Consider the following 27,685-nt stretch of genomic DNA (forward strand, 5'->3'; position numbering starts at 1 on the left):
GACACAAAAAAAATCACAAAACCATTTATGATTTCCAGTCTAAAGAACTCAAAACAATTCATATTTCCTGTTGTGCAACTACATAAGCAAAGCCTAACCCAGGACAGCCTTGGCTGCTTTGTACCAGACATGTGTGAGCAATACAATATGTAAGAAACCACTTACCAGAACTTACAACAATGCACAAGCAAATATTTTTATTGCTGTATTTCAATGGCAGCACCTGATCTGACATGTTTACAACTCTGCCAGTAAAACTGCTTACATGTCTTTGCCACACCACTGTCTAGTGAACTGAGCCAAGAGACAGGAGACTGGAACGTTACAGGACATGCAACTATTTAAAAAGACAGGAGTTGGTTTAAGAGGCTGTAAAGCCAGAACCACTACACAATAATGATCAGCTCTGGTATTATAGCACTGTTGGCTTGTTTACAACAGCTTTAGGAATAAAATGATTTTACTAAGCAGGAAACTCCTATTAAGTTTCCAGTCAAAAAACCCCCACACAAACTCCATTACATACCCTGGGATTGTGAAGGGCTGAGCCACCCTCCTCATCATGATGTAATCTGTCAATCTAGCAAAGTTGAACTATTTCATATCTGACATTTACTCTATCATATGCCTTCCAGAGGGAGCTTGGTTTATCTATCTTGGTTTAATGCATTTGCTGTGATTAACAACAACAACAACAACAACAAATGTCTTTGGGTAAGTTGGCTCCTTGAAGAGAGACAGTCTTTCTTTTAATGCACTTTACACTAAACAGTCATTGAATAAAATACATAAAATTGTCCCTGGAGCAAGGATTGGAGCCCAGGTCTCCCTCTTCCCCATGTGCAGGCCCCAATCCCTGCTTTAGAGTCATGGTTCCTCTTCCATCCTCTCTGGCCAAAGTCATCTTGATTTTCCTTCTGAAAGGTCTCAGCAGGTGGTGTGGAAAATGTCCCCCACCTGAGAACAGCCTATTAGCCAGATGGTCAGGCCACTCCCTGGGAATTGAGAAATGAGTTTCATCTCCTCAGGCAGAAGAGGGCATTGGACATAAATCTCACACATTCTGGCATCTAGCCACTCAGATGCTGCAAAAAAGGGGTGGTGGACCCACCCCGTCATGAGTTTAAAGAAGAGGGGCTCATTTTCTCCTTTTAATGGAACAATTTAGGTAACTAAGTCCAAGAGGGGCTTCAAGCTGTGAATGCTATTAACAGGCACTTCCCTGTAGCCAGGGGCAGGATTTAAGATACAACCTCCTTTCTGCATTTCCAATTGGAAATCTCACTGCCCCAATTCAGTATACCAGATGTTGTGAAGCTCAGTCTAAGTGTCAAGATGTACAAAACATTTATACCCATGTAGTATACATCCAAGATTTGAAGTAGACAACCAGGTATTCCACGTAGGTGCTATTAGATGGCTGGGCAGCTGTTAGTGCCTGCTTGCCAACAACAAGGGTTTCTCCCCAAGATAGCTCTGGAGATGCACGACATTTAGGGCTATGTCACACATTAAACTTGGCAAGCGCTAAATACACTTAAAATGCAAGCACTTGTGCATTCAAGCAGTAAAACGTGCTAAGTGTGCACGTGTATTACAGAGGCAAGGATTTGTTAGGGAGATCTCTTTATTGGATCAACTATGTAGCTGGGATAAAGTCAGATAAGATTTCAAATGCAAGATATTCTTTATGAGAGACCTGATAAAGAACGTCTTGCAGTCAGAATCTTGTCTATCCCAACGGCAGAGCTCGTCCAATAAAAACATTAGTCTAAGAAATTCTTGCCTCTCACATAATTTATGGACCATCACAGCTACAATATCACTCTTACACTACTTGTATCATAGCAAAATTACAATTTTTCATGCAAGGAGTACTTCCAGATCATCTTAAGTAACACATGTCCAGCTATCATTGGACTGTTCCATAGAGATAATACGAGCAATTTGCAATCTCATCTAGCCATGGCAGCAGCCAGGGACCCCCTCTGCTGTACCAAGCCTCTGCAACCTGGCTTGCCCTCTGCTTGATCTCCTGGCTGCCTAACCCAGCTTGTCCTTGAATTCTGCTTGTTCCTTCTGACTCTGATCAGCACCTCAATCCCCAAGTAGCCCCAGACCTGGCCACCTATGACCTGCTGTAAGAGGGATTAGGAAAGCCACACATGTGAGGAGGAAGGATCCTGAATTTTCCACTTAACAGGTTTCTTACCAGCCCGTGGGGCCCCTAAAAAAATGTAGAAAATTAATATTCATCTGCCCTTGGTTCCTGTCAAAAATGACAGGAACCAAAGGCAGTGGGACCTAGGGGAAGCCCGTCAAACTCCCACAACAGCAGAGCATGCCCAGCCTCGCCCCCCACGCCAGGGCTTCTGACCTGGGGGCACATGGCTGCCCTGCGCCGGAACTGCAGGTGGAGAGGGGAGGCGGGGAAAGCAGCCCCTTCCCCACCCTGAGCCCAGCACCCTATGCTGCAGCTGCTTGCAGCCCGCCTGGGGCTGCCTGCACCTGCTCCGGACAGCCCCGCGCAGACTGCAAGCGCCTGCAGCAAGATGCGCTGGCCATGGGGAAGGGCCCCTTTTCCCTCCCCATGCTCAGCTTTTCCCTGGGCTCCTTCCCTGCTCCTTGCCAGCATGGAGGAAAGTGGCCCTGTGCCTGCCCCATGGCCGGCACTCCCTGCTGAAGCCGCTTGCAGCCCACACGGGGCTGTCTGGAGCAGGCATAGACAGCCCCAGGCAAGCAGCTGCAGTGCAGGGTGCTGGGCATGGGGCGGGGAGGGGCTGCTTCCCCCCCCCCAGCACCACCCTGTAACCTGGCCCCGCTGTCAGCCTGGGCCCTGCACCGGCTCTAGGCTCGCCCATTGAGGCTGTGCGTAGTGACAGCAGCTGCGGCCCCCCCGCTTGCCGTGCTGGGCAGTGTTTGCCACCGCTACCTGTGGGCTGCCCAGTGTATGAGCTCTGAGGCGGGTTACAAGCTGGTGCTGAGTGCAGGAAAAGCTGCCCCTCACTTGCACCATGGCCGGCACCCTGCGCTGTAGCCGCTTGCAGCCTGTGTGGGGCTGCCTGTGCCTACTCCAATCAGCCCCGCGTGGGCTGCGAGCGCCTGCAGCAGGGAGCGCCAGCCATGGGGCGGGTGAGGTGCCACTGTTCTCCGTGCTCAGCACCAGCTTCTTCCCTGCTGGCAAGCAGGGAGTCGGGGTTGTGTGCTGCCCCATGCCAGTACCACGAGGCTGGGGGGGGCACTGAGAGTGAGGGGGTGGGGAGCCAGCAGGAGCATGGGCCCTGCACCAGTGTCCCAGGGCCAATGCCGGTGGGGCCCATAGCAGGGTGGCAGGAGTACAGGGTCCCAGCTGGCAGGGGCTCTATGGAGCCTGGCCAGCTCCCCACTCTCCCTGCTGGTGCAGCCCAGCCCGGCCCTATAGACCGCTGCCAGCCTGCACCCTGCTTTGGGCCCCACTGGTGCTGGCCCTGGGACATTGGTCCCAACATGGTAGCCAGGGGGTGGGGCACCTATCAAGATGTGGGGCTACCCATGTGGCCCTCGACAGCCTGATAAAACTGGGTAAGCAGCCCTCCGCCTGAAATAATTGCTCGCCCCTGCTGTAGCCGCAAAAGATCCCAGGGTTGGGACTAACAATCAGCAAGCTGTGAGATGGTAGTAAACATTACCATGCTACTGCTCAGAACACATTCTAACTTTAATACTGCACAGGTTTAACATGTACTAAGTGTCCTGTGTGACAAGACTCTTACGCTAGTGTATCTTTCACTGGAGTAGCTCTACCCTTGGTTCTTCCCAGGGTAATTCCATTCCAGGTTCAAGTTAGTTATACCACAGAATGAGTATATTCTGTGTCCACTCCTTATTTATACCAGTGCAAGGGCTGATTACATTAGTATAAACAGCAGCCTCTCCCCACACATTGTAGAGGGAGATAGGACAACTAACTCGACATACATTGTACAGGGAGCTTAGATGCCTAAATCAGGGCTATGTATTAAACTTTGGGAACCAAATAACTAGAAGTTAGGAGTTGATGTGCCCAAGTAGATCTAGGTCTGAATCCCTAAGATTCTCATTTATAATGGAAACACTTTCAGAATCTTAACTATACCAAAACAAAAGGGCATTGCTATGGCATCTGTATTTCCTTAATGTGATTGAGGGCTTAGACTATTTATTTTTTATGGAAGTTCTTGCTGTGAGCCTACTACACTCATTAAAGAGATGATTTCACCTTGCTATGGAATTGTCACAAGAAGGAAATACAAACCGGAGAAGGACGACTCAATGCTTGCTGGAAAGCAAGTAAGCCTTCTGCAATTAAAAACAAAACAAAACAAAAACAAAACAAAAACAAAACAAAAACCTGCCATTTCAAAACAAGAACTTCACTCAGGGAATTCAATTAGTAAAACTACTTTAAAGCCACTACTACTCCTTGAACAGATATTTCTTACGTTAATCATATTGACAAAGAAATAATATCCAAAGATAACAGACATGAGGCTATTGACCAACAGATGGAACTGACTCAGCAAAAGGGCAAGACAAGAAGTAGTTTGGATCTTTTTCTTCAGGCTTGAATTTTTTCAGATATGCAAGTACTTCCGAGACAAGTTCAGTCATACAGTGAAAAATACAGTTATATACAGTGACAAAAAGTAGTAGTAAGTGAATAAATTTGCCCTATTGCCCCTGCACAATAAGCAGATCATAGCTATCTATCTGGATAATGTATTTCATACCTCAGGCTTCAAAAAGATCAGTTATCATTACCCATCATACAAGACAATGTTGTCACTGTAGAAAATGCATTTCGATGTGCTAGGCAGGCACATCAATTAATCAAGACAAGCATAGCATATTGATGCTTTTGAATTAAATGGAATATTTTCTTAACTTGATAATAGTATGCCAACTTTTCTGCTGTCTCGGAGACTGAGGTTTTAGAGAAAACTCTGAAAGGCAGCAAGTCACCCAGAGCAAATGGTGTCCACTTAAGAGTTCTGAAGGAATTTAAGAATGAAATGACCGACTAGCTAACAAAAAATCTATTCACCTATTAAAATTAGCTACTCTACTGGGTAACTATTAGGTAAATATGCTATGAGTTTATTTAATACTTTTATATATAAACAGCTGCAGTAGTTGTACATTGTCACAGAGATGTTACATGATTGCAAGAGGGTAGGGGGATGTTTATTTAAATATGATCCACACTCAGATACTTGAGAAACTTTGGTCTAGCTGGATTTCCTCTCACATATGAAACTTTGTATGTGTTTTATAATATCTAGACTAAGAGCTGTATTCTCCAGGTCAGTTATAGTTCGTAGCATTGAGGCAACTCTTTAAGAGTCCCAGACATGGACTACAGTGCCCTATTGTGCTAGGCACTGTTCAAACTTCTAACAAAAAGGTGGTCCCTTGTTGCAATAATACCACATTTTTCTTTAAACACCATAATTCTTTGTTTAAAACAAGACTTCAGCTAACACCACTGTACCCAACTATTTCTAAATACGAGGCATCACAAGTGAATGTGACAAAGGAGAGGACTGAGTAACAAAACACTCAAACAATACATTTGCTGAATTAGATATTAAGCTATTTCAGCATGTTACACTGTCAACAAAACATCTAAGTGATTATAAATCCTTTTAAAAACCCTTTGAGGAAAAAGAAAAAAAAAAGCTGTTTCTTAACTGTTGTGAAATCCTTTCCCAGAAAGCAGGGATCCACCACTACAAATGCAATTGGATCCATATTTATTTTTCCACTTAGCATATTATAAAATTACAGGTAGAAAGAAAGAAAGTCTCAGGTTTGCTTTTATTTTAAAAATGAATTTCCGTGTTCCATAATAGTTCAACCCTTGCTCATTCACCCTAGTTTTGGTAATCCTAAAAAGCATTTTAGTATTAATACTCTAGGTATATATTTGTACGCACACACGCAAGCATGCACACACAGAGGGTGTCTCTATACTTTCATTAATGTGCCTTAGTTACAGCACATTAAGTTTAATACTTGCATAATGGATTATTAAATCAATGCGCAGTAGCTCTGGTGCACAGGTTTTAACAGACGCTAACTGCACAGTAGCCTAATACTACTCTGCAGTAGGGCTGTGCGAAATGGCAGCGTTCTGCTTCGACCAGTGTTTCGACATTTCGACAGAACAGCATTCCGTTTTGAATTTAGTTTCGATTCGAAACAGCTGATCCATTCCGTCAAAACAGGGTCGAAACTGTTTCAACATTTCACCCATAGGATAATGGGGAAGGTCCAAACAGCCTATAACTTTGTCATTTCTGGCCTGATTTGGATGAAACTCATTATCCTAGCTACCTACTGTGTTATGCAATCAATCATGATTCATTCAGGGACCAGCTCAATACACGGTAGCTAGCTACGATAATGAGTTAACAAGCAAGGATTAACACCTATGAAACCAAAGACTAACAAGAGAAAAAATTAATACAGAGCCGGGAACTACTCCTAACTTCACTGTTAAAGGTACAGAAGCCCCAGCTTGAACTAATGAATGCTGGAGACCAATTCTTGGGACTGAAAATCCCACAATCAACTGCTTCCAGAGCCCTATTCATCACAGCAGTGAATTAATCAAAATTCATCAACGGACTCCTGAGACTGCACGTACTTGTGGACATGACCCCTAAGGCTGACAGCTGCTATCCAGCAGCCATCAAGGAGGATGTCGTACAAGGTCAACAACCCATGGATTGGGTAAGCCCAAGAATTGGGGAGTCACCAAAGTTTGCCAGAGAGGGATAAAAGGCAGCAAAGAATGACCCCCAATGGCACCCTCTTTGACCTGACCAGCACCCTGCCTGTCCAGCCAGAAGGACCAGCTGGCGACCCCCTTCTGAAGCAACATTGCACCGAAAGAAGCCTTGACTGGCCGTTGACAGTGGACTCCAGCGCTTAGGGATAGGTATATCTTGACACTGGTGCTTAGTATTCATAGCTAGCTACTGTGAGTGTGTGTTTGAGGGGATCAGCCCCAAGGTTTATGATCTGACTTTTGCAACTGTCTAATAAACTAGAATTTTATGATGATTCTGCGAGTTGGTCCTTTATAGCCAACATCATGGCCGCAGCAGGCCTGCAGTTTTCACCTCTCTCTGCCCCAAGACAGACACAGTCAGTTGCACAAGCACCCATGACACGAGTTTTGCCTGTAAGCAGTGAGGGGGGCAGGGCCCCAGAAATCCCCTACACTTATCTCCTTGACAGCTGGCAGGCTTTGTGACTGCAGCAGGGCCTAGTAGGCCTGCAGCTTTCACCCTGCTGCACCTTAACACAGTGTCACCCATGGCACAGGTTTTGCTTGTTCACACCTTGAGGTGCAGTTTCCCCCAAACCCCTGCAACTATCTTGTTGAAACTTGGCAGGCTTCATGGCCTCAGCGGGGACTAGCATACCTGAAGTTTTGACCCCACTGTGGCTTAACACATACACGTGACATGAGTTTTGCTTTCAAGACTTTGGGGTGAAGTTTCTCAGACCCCCCTGCACCTATCTCCTTGAAACTTGGCAGGCTTCATGCCCTCAGAAGGGGCTACCATTCCTGTCAGCTTCATCCACATCAGTCCAGAAATGACAAAAGTTACAAGCTATTTCAACCTTCCCTATTATAGCCTATGGTCAAAACTTCAAAACAGTGAAACATTTCGACTTGCCTTGTTTTGTTTCGTGGCTGTTTTGACTATATCTATTCCATTTAGATTTTGCTGTTTCAACCTCGAAATGGGTCAAAAACGTTGAAACAAAAAACTGGCGGTGAAATTTCGCACAGCCCTACTGTGCAGTACCATATTAGCACAGGTTTTGCCCAGCACACTACTGTGCAGTGTTATTAGGCGCAGTTAGTGTCTCATGCAGGCACACCCAGAGGGCATTAACATGATGACGGGCTCCACATTACTTTTACCACACAGGAAAGAGGAATTGAAGTATGTATGGACAGTTAACTAAAAACATCAGCTTGGTGTTCAGCAGCAGTTAAAAAGGCAAACAAAATGTTACAAAATTGTTAAGGAAACAGAAAGTATCCTTAATAACCTAATATAGTGGTTCCCAATCTTTTTAGGCTTACAGCACACTTCTGCAGCTTTTCTAAATTTAGGAGCACCTGATTTTCCAGATGTGTGTGTGGGGTCATATTAGGAAGTGGCTATAGCAAATGAGGCACTCCTACCTGCATTAGAAGGTACCTATGAACCAATAAAAAAAAAAAATACAAAGTACTTGTGAGTATGAATACAAGGACCTATATTTTATCTGCATTGCTAGCCTGGGACAGCGCCTTTCTTAACAGACTATGAAGTTTCTTATTTGAAAAGGAAATAGTTTTCTTTTTCATAAGATAGATTGGTCACCCCTCCAAATACTAGAAGATCTGCAGTCCTATACACCCATCAGCAGACAAAAACATCAAGGAACTCCAAGTCTTCCTATCAGTTTCCACTGTAAGAAACCCACGATCTGTCAATTCCTTTACTGCCGTCATTTTTTGCTTTGCTTAGACCTGCCTTACAGAAGCAGGAGTTACTGCCCATTTCATATATTTCCTCAAACCACTACCTAGTGCACATGGAACAGCTGGAGAGAATGGGCACTCTCAGAAATCTGCCCGCACTCTGCCACTGTTGGGAGAGAGAAATATTTTCTAAACAAAGCAATTACAACATCATTGTTGTTATAAAATATTTACATGAAACTGTAAAATTATAGAGCACTTCCCTGAACTGAGGTAGGACATTTTCCCACCCCAACGTGTTCTGGATACACAAGCTAAAGCAGATAAGACAAAAAACCAAGACATAGATATTATTTACCATTATAGTGTGGTAGCACACAAGTCAGCTTGGTCAGGGACTGTTTGTGTTGGCTTCTGTACAGACAAACTAAACGACAGCTCCTGTACCCAACCACTGCTGATCTAAAATGCAAGACATCACAAGCAGATATGACAAGGGAGAGGGCTGAGTAACAAACAAAACCCCACTCCCCAACTGGTCTAAGTCACTGCGATGACATTCAGTTATCTTTTACAAGCTAAAAACAGAAACACGATAATCAAGTTTATTTGTAATCTTTTGTGGCAAATGTGTCAAGGACAGAGCAAGACCCAAATATATGAAAGTGTTTTGGAGGCACAAATTAATTTTGCAGCCTAATTTTGCAGGCTTCTGGGGCAGTCCACTTCAAACCCATCGGCATTGAAACGTTTCAAGGTGAACTTGCATCTTGCAGCGAACTCATGACTCGACTTTAAAGGCTCCCTATTAACTCAATGCTCCCACTGCTTTTTGGGTCACCTACCAAACACCCCGCCCCCCCCACACATTTTATTGAGTGTTCTCTGTTACCTTTGGCTCCCTTCCCTGTTCAGTATTCTCTTATTGTTGGTCCCATTCCTCCTTCATGACAGAATGATGAACTGATTACCGACTGGGAAGACGCTCTTCAAAGTAAGTGCCCTGTTCCCAAAGAACCTGCCCCAGGGCAGCTGACAGGAACTGCAAGCCCTTTTCAGCATGTAGTTAGCTGTTTAAGATCAAGTAAGGACATCTGTCCAGAATCTATCATAGATTTTGGCTCAGGCCTTTCTCCATGTTTGAATGCACAACAAATCACTGGCTAAGTTCAGAGAGTGGCAGCACAACATTTGCTTATTTACACTGAAGCTATCTTCTGCATCAATTGCTCCTCTCTCATCATACAGAAGTCCTTCCTTTTAAGAATTAAAAACTTGCCAAATTAATAAGTGAGTTAAATCAGAAGTGAAACAAAGTTTGTGAAAAACAATGCTGGAAACTACTGGTCACTTATTCATTTGAGATATCTCAAAACTGCATAGGCAGGTGCTATGATAAAAACAAACACTTTATGGAAAGAGCACACCACATAAGCCAAAGAAAGTTTCATTCAGCCTTTTAGATAAAGTATCTTCCTCTTCTACATAAACAGGAAAGGGTTTAGTTTTACAAATGACCTCTGAGAAGAACATTGGACAGTTGCACAATAGTTGGGAAAGATTTACCAAATGGATGGGGAGTGGAATTCTGCAACTTTTAATACAAATTTGGTTTGTTCTAGACTTTCCTTCTTTTATAAGTAAGAACAGAAAAAAACATAGACAGTGTTTCCTCCCTACAGAAGGGAACACTATAGAGTTGTTTTTCATGTTGCCCTGTTTATCTTTACAGAATTTGTTAAATGCTGAAGTGCTATAAGCATTTAAAGCTGTCTCAGCAGGTTTATGGCTCAGTCTTAAAAGCCGAACTCCAGCTGAGATAATTAAAGGACAATCTATCTTTTTTCACTCAGTTTAGAATCAGGATTTATGAACCACCTGCTGAGTAATTAAATTACTACTGTAAAAGCACACACAGGAATTCCATCTCAGCACCGCTTTGCAGGTAGTTTGCTATTCATTCTAATTATGTTAAGTCGGATGATACCATAATGTTAAAAGCAATCATATTTGACAAAGACTTAAATAAAAATAAAATAGTGTGTATTTTGGCATTATTTAAAAAAAAAAAAAGAAAACTGCTTCCAGGTTAAGTAGCTCAAGAATATACATCTATTAACAAACCAGATGGAACAGAGAACTACTAGGAAGTGTTATGGTACTTAACTTCAAAAACCATGTGTAAACTTAACATAGCAACTACCTGGCTTTTACCATCATGCACTCTGCCCAGGCCACATTATGAGGACAATATTAACAAATACCCAAAGTCACATTCTATGTGCAAAAGCATGTTTCTAAATACTGTTTTAATAATACAACTAATATCAACCTACAGTAGGACTAACAACTAACCACTCTGCCTGTGGAAAACCCCCAAGGGAAAGGTGGTGAAGAAGCCAGGGAGCTCTGTGATGGAGGTGTTCTTTGAGTACTCTCTGGAGTGCATAAAAAGGAGGCTGCAAGGAGGGTAGCGGGACAGTCTTCAAATTATGCAGATTCTAGGAAACCAAGACATCGCCATCACCTGAACCCTCCCAAATGCCACTTTGGCTTCCCAGGGGCATGCATAATGTTGGAACCACAGTTTCTTCTCAGACACAATCATTCCTTGCTCTCTGATAAAGGTGTAACCAACTGGCAGAGTGCATGTTGGTAAAAGAGCAGGAATATATGATACTGGATAACATTAACTCTTCTACCTATAGGAGGAGTACACCCAGAAATAGGGATGTACCACTTTCAGACGTCACCACTTGCTGAACGCAGCCTTAATCCTGGAGAATCAGAGTGGCCATGAAACTAGGGAAACATCTTATGGAGACACTGCATCCTTCTTCTGCGTGCACGAGATTTATGATCCTGGTGTGCATGTCAGTATAGGTGAGCCTATTTTAGGCTAGGGACAGACATTCAAAAAGCCCAAGCCTGAATTAATTCAATCTTTGCAGGCAAGTCTAACTTGCAAAGTTGAACTAATTTGGAGGTGGATGGACATTTCCTTTTCATTCTAAAAATGCAGGCACATGCCTCAGGCTAGAAGCCATGGGGCACTAGAGCAGCCCTTCCTTGCTTCACAGTACTGAGCTGAGATGGGCATGGCCAGGCCCTGGCAGGACGCTCTGATTATTCCCTGCTTTCTGAGCAACCCAGCAGGAAATGTTTATCACCCCTAACTTAGTGTTTATCAACCCATTAAGAAAACAAAGCCTCCCTCCATTAACTAATGGAGCTCTTCTTAAACAGCTTTTCCAAGGAAGGACATACCAAGGAAGCTACTTGTTGATTAGCTCCAAAAAGCCTGTCTGCCTTTGTCGTCTCCCACAGCACAGACCTTAACCAACATGTGGTCTTCTAGCTAATGCTGAGGTGTCTGTGTAAGGCAGAGGAGTGTGGGGAATAATCTGTGTTTATCAGAAAGAAGCTAGGCAGATGCTCTGTGCCAGAGCTCTGGCCAGGGAGCAGAGGGGAGGGGCCAGCCAGGCTGTGCAGCAGAGAGCCCAGATGGGATGCTGGGGGAATCTGGTTTATCTTAAACCAGCACGGGGTCTGTGGCAGGCCAGCAGGGGGCACTCCTGCACTGAGCACCCACCTTACTGCGTCTCACCACCTACCAGGCTCCAAGTGTCTCCCTGGGGTGCCTTATGTCTGGCCAACCCCCTTCCTGGAGCACACCCACAAGTCGGGGGTCACCACTGTCACCACCCAGGAGTCTTGATCTGTCTGTGGTCCTGTGCCCCCTAGGATACACAGGTCTTGTAGACCTTGAGGGTGCTCAACCCACTGCAAGAACTTGGGGTGCTTCCCTAGGCCTGGAGCACAAATAGTAGCCTCCTTAGTCAGCTGGACCAAGGAGTCATGAAGGCATGCCTCTTATCCCTCTCCCAACAAATCCACCACACTAGGTACAGTGGAGAATTGGTTACAGAGAGGAGGCTTGGGGGAGGATTCAGGATCGGAGGAATCACAGAATAACTTTAGAGCAAACAGTGTGGCTAGATAGCTGTTGATTACAATTCTGCTGTACTGCAAGCTATATATCTATATAGGTTTCAAGTAGCTTACTCACAGATATCATCCTGAGGCTGGTTGAGCTTTCCTCTGGAGGCAGCCAGTTCAATTTGTGTTCAGTTTCAAGAGAAAGAGGGAGAGATCCCCCTCTGTCTGGTCAGTTGCTCCCATGTTGTCCAAAATGGCTCTCCCCTTCCAGCAAGTAGGGACTCCTTTTTATACACCTGTTGTGACCTCATCACTAAGGTCCCACCAGAAGCAGCCCCATTGGCTGATGACCGGTGCCTCCAAATGACATCACCTTTCCAGGTGAGGGAACTGGTCACATGATCTGCAGTGGCAGGAAGCTTGAGACAAAGGGAACAGGTTCCCCCTCCCCTAGGAATGTCCCCATTCTGGGACAGACATTGCATAAACTGAGCTGACCCAAATCAGTTAAGTCTGATACTACATTCAACCAGGTTTATCTCAAACTGGTTTCAGCCATTTTCAAACTGGTTTATAAGCACTGAACATCTGTTCTGTTACAGGTTTAATCCAGTTTCTGATCACTTAAACTGGTTTATGTGTAATGTCTGTCCCTAGCCTTAATGTATAGAAGATAACTTCTTCAGTGCTATGCATAACCATCCTAAACACTACACCTGGATACATATGGGTAAGGCTAGTTAAAGAAGTTTTCCCTTTATAGAATTAAAAAAAGCCAACAACCTTAGAAGCCCCAACCCCTAAAAAAAACACCCAACCCCCTCCCCCTGACAAAACTTAATCTACAGTTACAATAAAGAAAAAACTGTTAAATCACTTTATCAGGGTCCACAGTAAATTAAACCAGCTTTGGTTTGCCTTTCAAAAGGAGATTTATAAACACAAATATAGATTTGGGATGGACTTTAATTACAGAGCTATATTGAAATATTAAATAGCCACTCCTCATGGTGACAAGAGACGTGCCTGGTGAATTTGTACAAAAAATAACTGACAAAATGTTTCACAAAAGCTAGCATTCTGCAATCTGCCAGTGTAGGCAGAATCCTGCATCTTATCTAAATAGGTAAAAGGAAGCTTGTCTCTTCTAATTTCTTTCCCATTTTTTATATTGTTAGTGATATCATCAACTGATTCATGGAAGTACAGTGGACTTGGATTGGGTGTTGGCAAACAAGGGTTTGTCTACACATGAGAGTTTTTTTTTCCAGAATAGCTCTTTGCACGTACACTTATCCTGGAAGAAGAACTTTTTGTTCTGTCTAGTTTAGCCTACTTTTAAAGACCAAAATAATTCTTAAAATATTGCTGATTCTGCTAGTATTTCTTTGGAAAGAAAACTGCTTATAAGTTGGATAACCCAAAAAGGAAATTCATTAACAAGCTAATTGGAACACAGAAGCCACAATGCTAGGAATTATATTTGATTAGTACACAAAAAGGTAACTAATCTTAATATGTCCAATTAACTGATTTTTATCTTGCACCGTGTCAGTCCACAGTATTGGAGCAATATTAACAGAGATAACCCCATTGCATGGGTGGTCGTTAGAATAATTCAGATACAATGATCCAGACATAAAAAGCAATTAGACACTTAAGGCAAGGAATGTAGTTGTCATGGGTGATCTAAATTACCCAGACATCTGCTGGGAGGAGCAGTCAACCAAGTCGGACTGTTCCAGGAGGTTCCTGGCCGAGATACAGGACCTCGACTTAACCCAGGAGGTGCACAGTCCCACCAGAGGAAATGCCCTGTTGAACCTGGTCCTGGCCACGGGCAATGATCTGGTAAGGGGGCTCCAGGTCCTTGACCACCTGGGTGACAGCGATCATCGCTTGCTGGAATTCATCATCCAGCGCGGGGTGTCAAGGGCCTACAGCAAGGCGATAGTCCTAGACTTCAAGAGGGCCAACTTCAATGAGTTGAGATTGGTGGGAGAGGCGCTGGGGTTCTCGAGGGCAGGGGAACTCAGTGCCCAAGATGAGTGGTCATTCCTTAAGGAGACGATACCCAGGCCCCAAGGGGTGACAATCCCAACAAGAAGCAAGGGGGGCAAGAGTGCCCAAAAGCCTCCCTGGCTCACCGAGGACATCCAGGAATGCCTGGTTGCCAAAAAGGCAGCGTACACCCGGTGGAAGGGGGGTGCTATCTCCAAAGAAGAGTATACCTCCACTGCTCGGGCCTGTAGGGGGGCTGTTAGGAAAGCTAAGGCAGACATAGAGCTAGGACTAGCGTCCAAGATCAAAGATAACAAAGAAGTCCTTTTTCAAATATATAGGGAGGATGAAGAAGGCACCGGGAAATGTGGGGCCCCTGCAAGATGCGCTGGGCAATCTGGTGGTTGCGCCAGAGGAGAAGGCAGACCTCTTTAACAAATTCTTCACCTCCGTTTTCTCTGTTGTGCAGGGACTGGGACTCCCCCACCGTGTTTCAAGGCGGACTCGAGGGGAACGCCTCAAGACCTAAGGTTGAGGAGGACCGGGTTAGAGTGCTTCTGGAGGGGCTGGACGTGTTCAAGTCAGCAGGTCCAGATGCTCTCCACCCGAGGGTGTTGAGGGAGCTAGCGGGGGTTATTGCTGGGCCCTTGACACAGCTATACGAGCACTCGTGGTTCTCGGGCCAGGTGCCAGATGATTGGAAGATGGCCAATGTGGTCCCCATCTTTAAGAAAGGGAGGGAGGACCCGGGCAACTATAGGCCCAACAGTCTTACCTCAATCCTGGGGAAAGTCTTTGAGAAGATCATCAAGGAGCACATCTGTGATGGGCCGGCATCGGGGATGATGCTCAAGGGCAACCAGCACAGTTTCATTAGGGGCAGGTCATGTCAGACCAACCCGATTGTCTTTTACAATCAGGTCACAAAAGCATTGGATGCAGGTGTCGCCGTGGACGTAGTCTTTCTGGACTTCAGCAAGGCCTTTGACACCGTCTCCCAACCCATCCTCATTAAAAAACTAGGCGACTGTGGCATCGATGCCTACACGGTCAGGTGGATTGCTAATTGGCTGAAGGGTCGTACTCAGAGGGTGGTGGTGGATGGGTCATATTCGACCTGGGGGGAAGTGGGCAGCGGAGTCCCCCAGGGCTCGGTCCTTGGGCCCGCACTGTTCAATTTCTTTATCAGCAATTTGGACGATGGGGTGAAAAGCAACCTGTTCAAATTTACTGATGATACCAAAATTTGGGGTGAGGTGGGCACGCTAGTAGGGAGGGAAAGACTGCAGAAAGACCTGGATAGGTTGCAAGGGTGGGCTAACAAAAACAGGATGCGTTTCAATACGGACAAGTGCAGGGTGCTGCACTTGGGCAGTAGTAACCGGCAGCACGCTTATAAGATAGGGAAACTCCCTTCTTGAGAGCACAGAGGCAGAAAGGGATCTTGGAGTCATCATTGACTCCAAGATGAACATGGGCCGACAATGCAAGGTCACGGTCGGCAGGGCTAACCGGACCCTATCGTGCATCCACAAGTGCATCTCAAGTCGGGCCAAGGAGGTGATCCTCCCCCTCTACGCGACACTGGTCAGGCTGCAGCTGGAGTACTGTGTCCAGTTCTGGGCACCCCACTTCAAGAGGGATGTGGACAACATTGAGAGGGTCCAGAGAAGGGCCACCCACATGATCCGGGGACAGCAGGGCAGACCCTGCAATGAGAGGCTACGGGACCTGAACCTGTTCAGCCTTCACAAGAGAAGGCTGAGGGGGGACCTTGTGACCGTCTATAAACTCACTAGGGGGGACTAGAAGGGTTTGGGGGAGACCTTGTTTCCCCCAGCGCCCCCCGGGATAACAAGAAACAACAGCCACAAGTTGTTGGACAGTAGGTTCAGATTAGACATCCGTAGGAACTACTTCACAGTCAGGGCGGCTAGGATCTGGAACCAACTTCCAAGGGAAGTGGTGCTGGCTCCTACCCTGGGGGTCTTTAAGAAGCAGCTCGATGCCTACCTGGCTGGGGTCGCTTGAGCCCAGTCTCTCTCCTGCCCAGGCAGGGGGTCAGACTTGAAGATCTACAAGGTCCCTTCCGACCCTACTTCTATGATTCTATGGAAGACTGAATTTGGTTCCATGATTTGCAGAATTTTTTTTTTCTCATGTTACTAACAGCTTTTAAAAATATCAAAAGGGAGTTTAATCTACATTATCACCAAAATATCCTTCCCAAAGCTAAGTAAAATTTTCCACAAGTGATTTCACCTGCATCCAGCTCAAAATGAAGTCAAGAAACTAAGGGAACTCCCTCAACCCAACCTTCTTTAGAACATCCCGCAACCCATTACCATATTTACAACAGCCATAGAAAGAAGATTAAAACTCCCAAATAACCCTTTATGTTGGAAATTAAGGATCTAATTTTGACTGAGTCACAACATGAACTCTGATGTTCTGGGCATATTTAGTGACTCCTACATCCGCACCAACAGTTTTCTTTGCACTTATCCAATACTTCCAAAGAATTTCAGAGTACTTTGTAAACATGAATAAACTGACTCTCACAAAATCCATCTGAAGACCAGCAAATATCATTGCCCAAGTGACACAAGATCTACTCAACATTTGACTTAAAACATTCCAAGCCGCCTCCATACTTAAGCTGTGGGGCTCACTAGTCTTATTTATTTTTTCACCCAGGGCACCTATACACATGCTCAACATCTGCTCTAACATGTGCTAATTACTATATGGTGCAGCAAACTTGATTAACTGAGAGTTGATTAATTGAGTCTGCTGGAGCATGCTAATTAGCATACATCATCAGTCTCAGTGTCATATGTACTCAGCATCCTCATGCTTCAGGATGGTGGTGGAGGCACTTTAAATTAGGGCTGTCAAATGATTAAAAAATTTGATTGGGATTAGTTGTGCGATTAGAAAAATTAGTCACAATTAATCATGATTTTAAAATCGCACAGCTAAAAAGTCAAAATTATGTGCAGAATCTGTGAAGGTTCGGGGGGTTATGGATGCGTGTGGGAGGTATGGAGGCTGAGGAGGGGGTGATCCTGCATACTGTGGCAGGATGCAGGGTACTGTGGGTGAGGAGCAGCAGCAAGACCGGTGGGGCTGTGGCTTGGGAGTGCGGGGCAGACATGCACACACAGATACATAGACAGCACCCTGCAGGCAAGTGTGGAGGGAAGGGGCATGGGAAAGGAAAGAGGTGGGAAAGGGGGGTGCAGATAGAGGCCTCCTCAGTGATGGCCCCATTCACCCCAGAACTTGCCCCAGTCCCACTCTTGCTTAATGTGTAGAAGCCATTAGAAGAGGAAGGCCTGGGAGAGATCAGGTAGAAGTGAGAACTCAGTGTTGACAAAATAGCTGAAGTAAATTTGACTGAGTTGAAATATTAAAGGAAACGGGGATCTGGATTGTTTCAACACCCTACACCAAAAGTGTGTACTTGCAACTTTCCAGGGCTTGTTAGATCCTCAACTGCTTATAGAGAATCACACTGCAGTGATGGCCAGGACTCCCTTCCCCTCTGTTTGCAGCAGGCCAACACGCTGAGACCTTTTCTTTTGAATACAAGCTTCACTGCCATCGTCCATGGCTTTTTCAACTCAGGATCAGATAGCTGTATCGCATTTTGCAATTATTCAGAAACTAAAAGTTAAAGCAGAGTACTGCTGCCTGCCTGCTACTGTATCAGCAGGTGCATATTACACCAGTACCCTGAATTCTACATCAATTAATTTTGGGGTGGAATATAAGCAGCACTTCTAGTCTAAAAAAAAAAAATTATAAAAAGGGCAACAAAGGGTTCCATGTACATGGTCTGAAAATGTCCATGATAAATGTGCTCAATTTACTATGGAAAATAGTCTTTTTCAGCCAACAACTCTGAAACATCTCAGCCCAGGTCAACTGGGTCCTTTTTCCACATTAGCACATGCAACAAAGGCTCTGCAGGTCAAATTTCACATATGCTACCTATAATTTTAAAGTTATGCCCTCAGGAGCACTTGTACAATGACCTTATCTTACAGTTATACTCTCAATGGTACCTTTAAAAATCCAATGCCCTCAATTCAGTTGATGATACACCTGAAAGAGCAGAAACTATGGCTCAGTCTATCCTCAGTAGAGGAGTAAAAGGAACAAACTTACTATTGTCTCTAAAAGTTAGCAGTTCTAATTCTGAATATACAAAGAAAAAAAAGATTTGTTGAGTAAGTAGATGCTGTTTTTATCATTACTTTTCAGAATACATTTGTCATTTAAAATGTTGGGTTTTGACTAAGAAAAAAAAAAATCTTCAATTGAGATTTTTATGGAGCAAAAGTTTGGGTGGACCAAACACTGGGCTGCTGCGGGTCTTGTGGAAGGAGCTGTGGGCTCTCCGCCTGGCTCTGGTATGCCGTGGTTTGCCAGTCCGTGGCCACTTCCAGTCCAGCAGCCAATTGTGCTGTGGACCAGCAGCCAACTCTCCACAGCCCGGCACTGGGCCGTGGCCCAGAGATTGAGAACCCCTGAACTAGGGTAAGCGAGAAGAACTTCTGGGAATATATTATTTGTCAAATGACCTTAGCTTTGAAATGTATCTTGTTCTCTGGATCCAAACAACCTACATTTATTCCCGTTGAGGAAATCAGTCAATTCAGTTATTTTTCCTGCCATTTCTGCAGCCTCAAAGGATCTGTGTTTGGGTTGGGACTTGAGGGCGACCGGCAAATTGTTAAATTTTGCTACAGGGCTCATGGAACAGGTTGTGAAATACAAACATTTGTTAAAGACCCCCCCCAAACCAAAATGTTAAAACCAGATATCTAAAGTTGGAGATCTCAGACCATATTTTCATCACCTAAAACAAGTGGCTCAATTTCAAAATGTTTTAAAATTATCCAAATTAAAGATAACAAACAAAAAACCCAGTAAGCCTATAAAACGATTCTTGTATTTATAAGCTTCTACAATTGTGATATCTCATAAGCATTTTTTTGAAATGGTCAGGTTATTTAAGGAACAGCTTTCTGAAGGACATCGTGAAGATGAGTAACACTGTTATACTGCTGAATTTGCCAATTCCCTGCACTGGAACTTGTCTTGCAGGATGTTATCTTTCTCTGAATGTTCAACGCTCAAGTGCATTTTTACAGTTCCTTCCAGGTGATTCAGTGAGGCTACTCTGAACTGATACATTACTACAACATCCATCAGCAGGTCATTTCTTAAAGGTTCTAAATATTGCTTGAAAATGAGATTAATAATATTTGTTTAACACCAAACAAGTGCTCAGTGCTCTCAATATACAAAACAGACTTCATGTTAGCCAGATGACTTTACAGGTCCTGATACTACAAACACTTATGGCCTTAAGTTAATATATGAATGGCCCCACTGAAGTAAGCAGCACTACAAAGTGAAGCATGTGCTTATGCATAAAAGAAACTTATTAAAGGGCAGGACACCGTGGCATACCTAATGCTGGGGACAAAAAGTGGCATACTTGTTTATCATAGTTATTTCAAAGTAATTGAAAACAATAGTATGGGGTGAAGTCAACGACAAAACTGAACAGTACTTAATATGTAAAGGACAAAAGTAAAACATCACTAAATGTTCAAGGTAAAGCATCACTAAAGTTATATAATTTTAAAGCATTTACAAGAAATAAAATGCATTTCATAAATACAGCATAATACATTAAAATGGTTGATAGAGACAGTGGCTTGTTGGGAAGGGATCTACCTCAAGCCAAAGGGGAAGGTACTTTTTTTGACTAAAATGGTGGACCTCCTAGAAAGGGCTTTAAACTAAAATTGCTTGAGGATGGGGGGGATAATTACTAGAGCAAATCCAGGAAATCAGTAAGATTGGAAACAATAGGAAGAACACTCCGACATGAGCTGAAGAACTGGATTTTCCTCAGCGAAACAAGAAGTCATGGGCCTCCACTAGGAGACTCAGATGTCTGTACACAAATGCCAGGAGCATGGGGAACAAGCAGAAAGAACTGGCTCTCCTGCTAACCAGTAAGGAATACAATCTCATAGAGATAATGGAGACCTGGTGGGACTCCACCCATGATTGGACCCCAGATATAGAGGGCTATACCTTGCATAGGAAGGATCGCGTAGGGAAGAAGGGCGGAGGTATTGCTGTCTATGTGAAGGAGCAGTACACATTCCTGGAAGCCAAGACTGGCACAAAAGAAGGGTGACTTGAGACCCTCTGGGTTAAGATACGGGGAGGGTGTGGTGAAGGAGACTTGACTGTAGGAGTATATTACAGACTTCTGAATCAAGTAGAGGAGCTTGAGCTGGAATTCTCCAGACAACTGGCAGAGGCTGCACGCTCATGGAATATAGTTGTCATGGATGACTTCAATTACCCAGACAACTCATGGGAAAGGCACTCAGCTAGATCAGATCGGTCATGTAACTTCCTCACTTACCACTCAAGAGCTCTATCTGACTCAAGAAGTGTATGGGAAGACCAGGAGAATGGCACTCCTGGATTTGGTTTTGACCAAAGGTGATAATCTAGTGAGTAATCTGAGGATTGAGGGTCATCTAGGCAACAGTCATCATGAGACTATCACTTTTCCCTGCCTTGTGGTGGCTGGTGAATCAGTTAGTAGGGTAAAAATCCTTGATTTCAGGAAAGCTGACTTCTACAAGCTTAGGAGATTGGCGGGTGAAGCCCTGTGGGACCATGGTCCGAAGGGGAGTCCAAGAAGAGTGGTCGTTCCTCAAGGATACGATCCTTGGAGCACAAAGGAAGTCCATTCCTGCCCATAAGAAAGGTAGCAAAAGGGCTGGGAGACCTTATTGAGCCAAGGGGGAGGCCATGTCAAAGTGATAGCCTAACAGAAGTGATAGGCTAACAGAAGGCAGTTTTCTAAATGACAGCCAATATGGCTTTGTTGTGGGCAAGTCGTGGTTGGGCAGGCCCAAGTTTGAGCTGCTGCCAGGGAAGTTTGTGGTGGCGGTGAATGTGCCCCAGCAGCCCAAGCAGTGGGGCTTCCCTACACCTCCCTGCCTGAGGGCAAAGGGGGGGGTCATGGCAGTGGGCCCCCCCCGACGCCCATCCCCCCACACCCCCAAGAACAGCCAGCAGGGAGGGTAGCAGGAAGGGGGCCCCAACCACAGCCAGCAGGGAGGAGGCAGCGGCAGGTGGGGATCATGGTGACAGCTGTTTTCAGGGCTGGGCGACAGGCAAGGAAGGGAGGAAGGCAGGGAGGTTTGGGGGGGGCGGGAAATCAGTGGCAGCACCCCCCTGCTGCCTGGCCCCAACAACAGCCGTCAGGGAGGCGAGTAGGGAGGGGATGTGGGGGCTAGCAGCCCCCACACTGGAGGCTGGAGGAGGTGGCAGCAGAGGGAGTCTTTACATGGCAGGCCCCGAAGGGTAAAGTGGGGGGGGGGGTGAGGGTGGGGCCATGCAAACACTATCTGAAATCCGTCATTCTTGCTAGTAAGTACATAAGGGGTGAACATAGATTCATAGATGTTAGGGTCGGAAGGGACCTCAATAGATCATCGAGTCCGACCCCCTGCATAGGCAGGAAAGAGTGCTGGGTCTAGATGACCCCAGCTAGATACTCGTCTAACCTCCTCTTGAAGACCCCCAGGGTAGGCGAAAGCGCCACCTCCCTTGGGAGCCCGTTCCAGACCTTGGCCACTCGAACTGTGAAGAAGTTCCTCCTAATGTCCAATCTAAATCTGCTCTCTGCTAGCTTGTGGCCATTATTTCTTGTAACCCCCGGGGCGCCTTGGTGAATAAATACTCACCAATTCCCTTCTGTGCACCCGTGATGAATTTATGGGCAGCCACAAGGTCGCCTCTCAACCTTCTCTTGCAGAGGCTGAAAAGGTCCAGTTTCTCTAGTCTCTCCTCGTAGGACTTGGTCTGCAGGCCCTTAACCATACGAGTTGCCCTTCTCTGGACCCTCTCCAGGTTATCCGCATCCCTCTTGAACTGCGGTGCCCAGAATTGCACGCAGTACTCCAACTGCGGTCTGACCAGCGCCCGATAGGGGGGGAAGTATCACCTCCTTGGACCTATTCGTCATGCATCTGCTGATGCACGATAAAGTGCCATTGGCTTTTTTGATGGCTTCGTCACACTGCCGACTCATGTTCATCTTGGAGTCCACTAGGACTCCAAGATCCCTTTCCACTTCCATGCCACCCAGCAGGTCATTCCCTAGGCTGTAGGTGTGCTGGACATTTTTCCTCCCTAGGTGCAGCACTTTGCATTTCTCTTTGTTGAACTGCATCCTGTTGTTTTCTGCCCACTTGTCTAACCTGTCCAGGTCTGCTTGCAGCTGTTCCCTGCCCTCCGGCGTGTCCACTTCTCCCCATAGCTTTGTGTCATCTGCAAACTTGGACAGAGTACATTTCACTCCCTCGTCCAAGTCGCTGATGAAGACATTAAAGAGTATCGGTCCAAGGACCGAACCCTGCGGGACCCCACTGCCCACACCCTTCTAGGCTGAAGCCGACCCATCCACCACGAATCTCTGGGTGCGACCCTCCAGCCAATTCACCACCCATCGGACTGTGTAGTCATCCAAGTCACAGCCTCTTAACTTGTTCATCAGGGGCTGGAAGAGCATCTGTTCACCAAGGTACCCCGGGGAAGACGAGGAATAATGGACATAAACTGCTACAAGATTGCTTCAGATTGGGTACAAAGAAAAACTTCTTTATGATTTGAGTGTCCAAAATCTGGAACAGACTCCCCCCAGAGTTGATATAGTCATGTACCCTGGAGATCTTCAAAAGATGCACACCTTGCTGGGGTCATCTGACCCCAGCAGTCTTTCCTGCCTAAGAGCAGGGGGGCTGGACCTAACTTCTATGAACCTATGGCCCTCTCCTTGCTCTCGGTCATTTCACTTTCCATCAAAACATTGACAAAAGTGAAAATGCTAGATGAGTTTGAAATATTTAGTTTCTTATAAAGCCTTGGGGCTATTATGAAGGTTATGATTCTTCTTAAACTGATTTTTTCTCCTCTTTTCCAGATCTCTTTCATGTATTTCTTTAACACCATCTACTTTGAGGAGAAAGGGGCACTGGTGACTGAAGTACAAGTGTAACCCAGTGCTGAGCAGTATATTAGTTCTTCTGTGTCAATGCAGGGAAGATACAAATTTCTTTTATACATTTAGCTAGAGACTTGCCTCTAGCTCAAGCTGCACCAGCTCATGTATTTAGCCTCTGTAAATCTATGGTTCAATCCTTGGTGTGTCAGGCAAGATTTGTACTATTTTGATTACTAGCTATGTGACTTAGCTTATTATTAAATACTTCTGCAAAACAGCAGCATTATTATGCCCAGAAGCAGGAGAAAGCAGGGCTGTTACCTTTGTCACAGCCAAAGCACGCAGAACCTACAACTACAGCAGACCCCTAAAAAATTTCAAATGGAGGTGTGGACTCCTTTGAATTGTAAGTGTGGGTATTCACATACTTTTCACTGATCATAGTCATCTTTTGCAGACTCCTCAGACATAGTCTATGGACACGCAGGGGTCCGTGGACCACAGAGTGAAAACCACTGGCTTAAGGTAATGGAATGGGGAACATGAAGGTTGCATGTGGGAGGGAAAGAGGATTCATGTTCAGAAAGGCTACAAAAATGGGTGCAGAGGGGAAAAAACGGAAAGCATCTGCATACCCTATCAATCACACTGAGCAGCCCCAATTTCATGCTGAAAACTGCCTATGTGTGATCATCCTACTTGTAGTAAAAGTTTCAGACCCGGGAGATAACATTTTCATAGCGAATACCACAACAGTTATCCATCCAAAGTAAAAATATTCTGATGTCCTTTAGCATAATATTGGAATTGGAAAAACCATTGAAAGGCAACCAAAAATTCTATATTCTGCCTCCAGGTGACTTGCCCAGTCTACAGAAGCAGCCTGTATAAGGTAACTCAGTTTCACATCCCTTTCCAGCTAAAAAAATTCTTGTACCCTCCCAAAAACTTCTATTTCAGAGCTAAATATCAGATTTGTAGCTTGATCTGCTGTTACATGTGCAGCCTACTTTCTAATCATGGATGCAATGACAGAAAATCATAACATGACACACTTACTTCACTGCTTATGTAGTGTTCTGTTCTCTTCACTTTCTTGTGAACCCCTGTGTTTCCACAGCCTTCCTAAGATTAGAGCAAAAGCGACACCTAGTGGACAACAATAAGAGAAAGAAGCCATGTGTCAGCAATCACAAAATCTATATGCTATAAAACATATAGCCCAATTCGATCTTTTTTATTTTGAGTTGAATCCGACTTGAATGTTTGTGGTTAGAAGAAAATTTAGTCTTGCACTCAAGCAATATAGGATATTATGTTAAAATAAAACAGAAATTTAAAACAAGATGCTTCACAATCATTTAGACCAGGAGTTGGCAACCCATGGACCACCAACTGGATCCAGTCCATGAAGAGGTCTAATTCAGCCTGCAAAGATTCAATCTGGCACAGGAGACTGGTGGCATGGAGCTGTGCCATGCTACCTATCCCATCTGAAGTACTCTTCTCCAGAGATTGCTGCCCTACCATGTTTGGCCTTATCCTTGCTGCAGAGAGGCTGGGAATCTGCAAAAAGGTTACAGAGGTAGCTGGCCATCACTCTGAGGGGATAGGACAGAGGGAGAAGGGTGGACACTTGCAGCCTACAGTGCCAGCTGCGTTGCAAACTCTGGCCCATGCTGGTAAAAGGTGGCAGACCCCTAGTTTCAGCTATCTGATTTTGGGGGGCCAGGATTCTCTCTCTCGTATTTGTTCAGCACCAAAAACAACAGAAATTAGGGGTAAAATTTTATGCTGGGCTAGCACTCGCAAGTTGAGATGAAGAAAGGAACTTGGATGGCTTTGACATTTGTACCTTCCTGATCCTGGGTTACTCTGGGAGATGGAGGGACTGCTGGACAAACTCAAGATAGCCCTTGGGGCATAAAGATCTGCAGTTTTCCTAGGATGTCCTAGTACTGTAGGCTACAGAAGATTATTTTCTTATTTCCTATGATTATCCTCAAAAGATTTACAATCCTTACTAAGTACATGGTAAAGGGTTATATATTGCAATATGCAATGTAAGATTGAAATAAATACACTAAGATTGATTAGTGGTTTAAGCATGGTACTGGAATGCCTGAGGTCTAATCAGAACAATGCTTGTGTGTAACTCTTGCTTAGATGATGATTTTATATACATCTCGCCACCACTTCTATAATAATCCATAGTCTAACAATTTTTGTAAACAGCTGTTATCATCCCAGGATCAGGATCAATATCATATCTGTGGCATGTAGAAATAAATATAATGACTTTCCCAAGGTATGTGGCAAATCTGTGTGTAAGCGCAATGGAAAAAATCCTTTTTATAAGAAAAAACAATTCCAATTATTACTTGAAGTTACACAAGTACTTTAAAAACAAATATTACAGCACTTCACCAGTATCCTTCAGCTCAGCTACCTCCCACACTACATTAAAAAAATCATTAGGCAAAAATAAAGAAAATAGAGGGTACTTACTTCTAGCATTCCCAACTAGATTTGCTATATTGGACTCTTTAGTTATGACCCTGCAAAACCTTACTCCCTTTACTTACAATCAATGGGACTACTTGTGTAATAGGGCCACTTACACGATTTTGACTTTTCAAAGTCAGCCTCCCCTTTAGTTCTTTTAGGGTGAATGGCACTTGCAGTTTTGTCAAACATAACTGACAGCTGGTTAGAGGAACAGTAGAAAGTCTACATTTTTATATATTTGTTCACATTCCCAAACGTTTAATGTAAATGAAAAAAATAGAAGTGAAAGCTCACCATTAGATCTAGGTTACTTTGAAAGAGTTCTGAAAATCATATTATTTAGGTAATGTCCACAAACTGACATTTACCAGAAGAATTAATATTCTTCAACAAATTGTGGCATAGCTTCTCTAGAGAATATTACAGTTACCCTCCAGGTGGTGCCACGAACCTAACATATGATTGAAAAGATTACCAACTAACTACAGCTATACAACTTTATTTACAAAGAGGTCCTCTCCTCTAACAAAATCAGTTTATCTTCTTACAGCATGAAGAGCAGAGATGGTCTTTTAGTTATAGTACAAGATTGGGAGTCACGAGGTTTGGCTTCTGTTTCCAGCTCTGCCACAGACAAGTGAGACCTTGGACAAGTTCTTTAATCTGTAAAACAAACATAATATGAACGTGAAAATGCTGCTTGGAAGATTGTTTGTGGAGGGCTTTAGGGTTCTCAGTAGAAAGACAGTATAGGAGTGGAAAGTAATTGATTATTTTTAGTTGTGTGTATTTATCAAAGCCTTTATTTTAATTTTGTATTTGGGCAGATATTTAGCAAACAAACTAGGCCAAGATGTTGTATAATGGTTCTCCTATTTTGATATTCTATTTATTCTTTTAAATTATTCTTTTCCCTTACTGAATGTGGCCCTGGGGCTTTGTTGGCAAGAACATATAAAAAGTGGTGTATTTTTGGAGTCAAACAAAATAGCTTAACACATACAGAAGTTCAAAAATTATCCTCAATTTACTTGCAGTGAACTGATTCTGAAAACTAAGAACACCATTTGTCTGGATGGGAGAAGAAACCCATCCCAAGCAACAGAGAATGCGAAAAAATTACTACCATATTGTAACAGCTGCAAGGCTCACCTGGCTGCAAGCTGAGTGGGTGAGCTGTGTTTAAGAACGCTACACAAAAAGGGCAGCAAACAGTTTACAGAGGGTCCAAGAGCTTTTCCAGACAGGAGGGTAGGCTGTACACAGTGAATGCTTTTTATTGGAACATTTAAACTGTGATCAGAGCAACCATTGCAAACCCAGGACTCTGATTGGCTGCTATTGAGCCATAAAAAGCTGAGAGAGGGAAAAGAAGAGGAGAGAAAAAAAGGAGACAATTGCAGCCTGGAGAGAGGGAAGAGACAGCCTGCCAGCCAGGGAAAACAGAGCTGAAACCTGCCCAGGGAGCAGACATCAGGACAGGGAAGAGCCTGTGTCATCCCACAAGGAGCTGATTCCCTACTGAGTTTGGAGCTCTGCAACCAGATACGCAGGTGCCAGGGAAAGAGTGGGGAGGGGGTTGGTAAGCAAGGCTGGTAAGCTTGCTGGGAGCTGGGAGAAGCTGCATGGTCAGAGACCTGCGGAGGGAAGCCCCTTTCTGAGCTGGAAAAGCT

At 44.6% G+C, this 27,685-nt stretch overlaps 1 protein-coding gene across 4 annotated transcripts in view; it reads right to left on the bottom strand.

Annotated features, from left to right (window-relative positions):
- The window catches only part of GNG12 (G protein subunit gamma 12), a 78,579-nt gene that overhangs the window by 15,529 nt on the left and 35,365 nt on the right, over positions 1-27,685 (bottom strand). For 3 of the 4 annotated variants that reach the window (XM_059727928.1, XM_059727929.1, XM_014593916.3), the window contains exons 3-4: positions 26,561-26,675; positions 24,564-24,653 (exon numbers count right to left, since the gene is read on the bottom strand). The gene's annotated coding sequence lies outside the window, so the exon portion shown is untranslated. Of the gene's footprint in view, positions 1-8,867; positions 8,972-24,563; positions 24,654-26,560; positions 26,676-27,685 lie in introns of all 4 variants that reach the window. The other variant, XM_059727930.1, reaches the window with a different exon arrangement.

This window comes from Alligator mississippiensis, chromosome 5, assembly GCF_030867095.1.
Source record: "Alligator mississippiensis isolate rAllMis1 chromosome 5, rAllMis1, whole genome shotgun sequence".
In the NCBI taxonomy this organism is placed as follows: domain Eukaryota; kingdom Metazoa; phylum Chordata; order Crocodylia; family Alligatoridae; genus Alligator; species Alligator mississippiensis.